This window comes from Rutidosis leptorrhynchoides, chromosome 4 (genome assembly GCF_046630445.1).
Source record: "Rutidosis leptorrhynchoides isolate AG116_Rl617_1_P2 chromosome 4, CSIRO_AGI_Rlap_v1, whole genome shotgun sequence".
Classification (NCBI taxonomy): domain Eukaryota; kingdom Viridiplantae; phylum Streptophyta; class Magnoliopsida; order Asterales; family Asteraceae; genus Rutidosis; species Rutidosis leptorrhynchoides.
In genome coordinates this window covers 133,779,286-133,785,000 of record NC_092336.1, presented here as the reverse complement: position 1 = coordinate 133,785,000, position 5,715 = coordinate 133,779,286, and positions in this window count along the sequence as shown.

The window sequence follows — 5,715 nt, the reverse complement described above, 5'->3', positions numbered from 1 at the left end:
CATCCCGCGTTTTTCCGTTAAATTTATTTTTAACACCGTCTTTTCTTTTAAATAATACCTTTCGTTATTTAAATTCGTAGTTTCCGTTGACTAACGTTCATAATAATTCCGTCATTTAATTATAACATCTCTCGTTAACTTGCGTTTTAAAAATAGTCGTTTGGTTATTTCCCGCACCCGACAACAAACTTGAGGGACTAATCTCGCCACTCGGGTAAACTTGGCTAACTAGTGGCTCCTCACCACCACACACTTCATTTCACCATCTTCTTCCTCTTTTTCTTTCTTCCTTTTCTCTCAAGAACACAAACACAAATTCATCATCTAATTTTGATCTTGGAAGCCCACAACAAATCCGACTACATATTCTTGATCCTCTCATCATCCTCTTCGATTTGATGCTAACCACTTCGATTTTGGGTAACATTTCTAAAACTCTAGATTTCTCAAATTCGTGTTTTTGACTTGATATGTTGTTAGTTAGTGTCTATGGCTCGTGTATAACATGAATATATGATTTGTATGCTCGATCTTGATGTTTAGGTGTAACTAGCTTGATAATGAAAAGTGTATGCTTAATCTTTGATTTTGGATGATGAAATGTGTTTAGATGTTAATGTTTGTGTGTTCAAAGTGTTAGTTACTTCAATAGCTTCGTTTTGGTGTGTTGATTGACATGAAAACCTTACATTAACATGATTAGTGATTTTGAGGTTTGGTTAGGGTTTGACAACTCTTAAAAACGAACTTTTGATGCGTTGAATGCTTGTTAATGTTATTGATAAGTGTTTAGTTGTATTACACATTTCATTACCTTCAAAACGGCATATCATATGTATAAATTGGATTCCCGAAACTTGAATTGCAATTGATAAACTTAAAACTTGAAAATAAACCTCTATTGATCGCTTGACGGGATTTCGGTTATAGTATATGATGTTTTTGCTTGATGAAAAGTGCTTAGTTGCGCTCCTTGTCGAAAGAGCTTTCCGATGATATAAAATACATGTTCTAATTGTTTGCGGTTTGTAAAATGTGTTGGTTTGTGTTTTGGTTCGTGTAATTGAGAAATTCAGCAAACAGGGCCTGGAAGGCATTTGGGACGCCGTCCAGAAACTCAAGACGCCGTCCCACTCTTCAATTTGGGACGCCGTCTAGCCCATTAGGACGCCGTCCCACTCTTCAATTTGGGACGCCGTCTAGCTATTTGGGACGCCGTCCCATTGTGCTAAAACTGGCTGTTCACTTGGTCATTTGACATGAAAATGTTTGCTATGCTACGGACCTCCGATTAACATGAAACTTGGCCAACATGCTCATATATGATTATATAACTTAGAAAAATTGTCGGATATCCAACCCGACCCCGTTGACTTTTCTGTTGACTTTGACCCGACCAAGTTGACTTTTAATCAAACTTAACCAAATAATTGTGCAATCGTTCTAACATGTTTTTATACTTGTACCTTGCATGAAACATGACAACTTGACTCACATGCTACATTATTGAGTCGTAACGAGCCATAGGACTAATTGAACATCTTTGACCTATCGTGTTTACCGTTATTGATACAAACCTATTGTTTAGGTCAAGACTAGCTTTGTCTTTGCACGCGTTTACTTGTTGAAGTACTTTATTAACTCTCGCGCTCAAGGTGAGATCATAGTCCCACCTTTTTCAACAACTTTTATACTTTTAAATCGTGGGCTGAGAAAACATCTACTTTGTTACATCTTGTACTACTTACTTTTATGTTTTGAACACAAGTGTGAAAACAAACATTCCACGTGCGAGTTAGAACAAAAATGCCTCAATTCGATTATCATTAGTTACACTTGCAGGGTGTAAGCGAGAACTTATATTGTGTGGCCATACGGGTTTAACAAACCCTCATTCGGACGGTTCGCTACCGTTATGCGGATGAAATATATTTTTGTGTTTTAGTGCGGGTTCTAGCACTGTGTGATGGGGTAACGTTGGTTAAGTTTTGATAATTGAGTGCTCGCGTATAACAACACTTTTGGAATGCAAATGATTTGGATAATCTACGTTATGGATATACAAAATCTTGTGGTTCAAAGACAACGTTTAATACTTACTAAACCTATGATTTCACCAACGTTTTCGTTGACAGATTCTTCTATGTTTTTCTCAGGTCTTGCACGATATGTGATACATGCTTCCGCTCACTATTTGATACTTGCATCCGATGTCGAGTATACATGCATTTCATGGAGCGTCTTTTGACTTTACTTTAAACCGTGTCGTCTAGATTTCAATCGTACTTATAACGTTGTAACTTAACTTTTGGTTGAACAATTCTTGTAAACTTTGAAACAATCTTATTTTGAAATGAAGGCGACATATTTTGGTCAAACGTTATCTTAAAGACTTATAATCAGGTAATGGGACCCACGTAGCCGACGCCGTCACTTGACGATTTGTCGGGGTCGCTACAGTTGGTATCAGAGCCTTGGTTGTAGGGATTTAGAGTTCATTTGTGTCCACCCCGAGTCATAGGGTACATAGGTGAATCTAGACTACAACCGGCATATAGACTGAAGTAGGGATTACTTGACTAATTGTGCATTTATACTCGAACTCTTATATCATATCTAACTCGTATTCGATCTTAATCTTAAGTTGATGAATTTTGTTGATGCGCCACTTTGACTTTATGAAGTAATGTTAAATGCACATGAGAATCAGGGTAATATAATTTCCGGGATTATATTACGGTGATTCACATGGACGTTCCGACATTATGACATAAAGAATTTAAGGCGAGTCAAGGAAAATTTTCTCTACATCATCCTTCCCTATCATGATTAGTATTATTGAGAATACTAATCAACGATATTCTTGTGTCTTGAAGGAACAATGCTTCCCCGTCGCGGACCACGTAATGAAACTTCCGAACAAGCTTTTCAACGCATGATAGCCACCGCCATAGGTGCGGCTATGGCTAGTATCTCCTCCGACATCAATAACAACCACAACCACAACAACCATGGAGCCGATAATTCAAACGAGGGTTGCTCCTACAAAACTTTCATGGGGTGCAAACCCCACACCTTCGATGGGACCGGAGGACCGGTTGTGCTCACCCGATGGTTTGAGCAAACAGAAGCCGTTTTTAGCATAAGCGGTTGTCGGGACCAAGACAAAGTCAAATATTCCACCCACACTTTCGCCGGTATCGCCCTCACATGGTGGAATACGTATGTGCTGTCGGTGGGTATCGATGAAGCTCACACTCTCTCATGGGCCGACTTAAAGAAAAAGATGATCACTGAATACTTCCCGCGCGAAGAGACCCGTAAGCTCGAACACGAACTAAGAACTTTAAAAGCGGTCGGGAATGACCTAAAGGCATATAATCAACGATTTTCTGAGCTATCCTTGATGTGCCCAAACCTCGTGACCCCCGAACCTCTAAGGGTTGGACTTTACATGGATGGTCTTCCCAAGAGCATCAAACAAGGAGTAATGTCATCCAAACCCTCTAACCACCAAGAGGCTTTGAATATGGCCCGCCAATTGATTGAAACAGTGGACGAGATTGAAGTGCAGGCACCTAGAGCCGAGGATGAGTCGGGTGACAACAAAAGAAAATGGGAAGCCCCCCAATCGGGTAACTACAACAACAACTTTTCCAAGGAACCTCTCACCCCTGTCGGCAAGAAAAGTTATGCCGGGACACGACCTTTTTGCAACAAATGCCACAAGCATCATTTTGGTGAATGTGGCAAGCTAATTTGCCATCGGTGCCAAGGTAGTGGTCATATTGCCAAGTATTGTGGAAGTACTGCTCCCGTCACTCAAAAGGGGCCCGGCGCACCAAAGCCGAGTATTTGCTACAAATGTGGCCAATCGGGTCATTTTAGGAATGAATGCCCAAAGAATAAAGCAAAAACCAACGCGCGCCGTTGAACTTACAACATCGACACCTAGGATGCCCGAGACGATGATGGACTAGTCACGGGTACGTTTCTTCACAACAAACCGTATATTTCATACTTATTCGATTCGAGTACCGTTAGACGTTTTATAACCAAGGATTTGACTCGTGCTCTTTATATTCCACCTCTTTTCCCCTAGATACTATTTAGGCGATTTAAGCGACCAACGGAAATTTGTGTGCCTATAAATATTTTCGGAGGATATACGTTAAGAAATTGAACTCGACACCAATAGAACTGAGGAACCCAAAACCTATTCATTAAGGAGAAATTGTTGCCCTACATTTATGTATAGATTATTGTGAACTAAGAAATTTTCGGTTGGAAACCGATACCCTCTCCCTCGCATCCATGACCTCATGATTTTTGCACGAATCCCGTATGTTCCAAATCGACCTCCGTTCCGGTTATCACCAATTGGGGGTTAAGGGAGACGATGTCTCCTAAGCCACTTTCCGAACTCGCCACGTTAGTTGTAAATCTCTCTTAGTACCGTTTGATTTATTTAGGGCTCGCCCGTATCCTTAAACCTCTTGAACCGCGTATGCAAATTCATATAGACTAATCTGTATTCATAGATGACATCTTAACTTATTCAAGTAAAAAAAAAAAAAAAAGGGAAAACGAACAACACCACCATCTTAAGCTCGAACATTTGAGAAAAGAGCAACTTTATACCAAATTCTCCGAGTGAGAATTTCTGTTAAACGAAGTCAAATTTTTCTAGACCATGATGTTAATGGTCAAGGCATTACAATCAATCTCGAAATCAAGCCACACGTAATCATTAAACTCTGACTCGTATTCGTAAAATCTTAGATCTCGTCTATTTTTACCGAAGATTCATTTCTGACTTTTCTCGTGTTACACGACTTTTAAACTCGTTAACTCACTAAGGAAAACTCTAAACCTCCCCGTGTTCGAACCTTGAGCGTGATTCTTCACACCAACATTTCTAGTTAAAATCGTATAGCAACAGATGGAACTCAAACATGGAAATATTTCTACTTGAACGCCGAAAGGCATACTCCCTCGACTCAAAAATCAACATAACTAAAATTCATTATTTTACACGAAGAATTCGAATACTAAATTGTGGATCCGATCAAACTTCTCATCATCACGTACCACACTACATACCTCTGTTATTTCACCGTCACCGTCTGATATTACTGGAATTTAAGATAACACACAATCCAACGATACTTCACTCTTCTTTGACTTAACGCCCTTGTGTTTCTGATAATCGGTCAACTATTATTCAACCCCGAACTATACAACTATGTGTACTACCTCGTTTCTCTTTCAGACTTCAACTTTTGACAACTAGAGGCACGTTCTGGCAACCTCGAGATGCAAGCTCATCCTATTCTAAGTCCTCATTTCACTACTATCTCTACCGTTCGCATTTCCGTTTAGAGAAACTCCTTGTAACATTTCTCCATGGATGGAGAAATTCATCATATTACATTAGTATTCGCCACGAGGGTGAATAGTCCTAACGAACATTTTTTTTGAACCCTAACTAACTTGTTCAAACGTATCTTAAGAGATTCTATTCCAACACGGCGTATCTTTGTCAATTATTCCGTATCGAAATACTCGTTTCACTTCTAGTTTTACAAGAAACCTTGGAGACCCGTTTAGACATGAGTACCGCGTACCACCCACAAACCGACGAACCGAGCAAACGAACGATTTACGTCTTGGAAAGACATGTCACAAACTCGTATTGTCACTTTTAGTAGATCA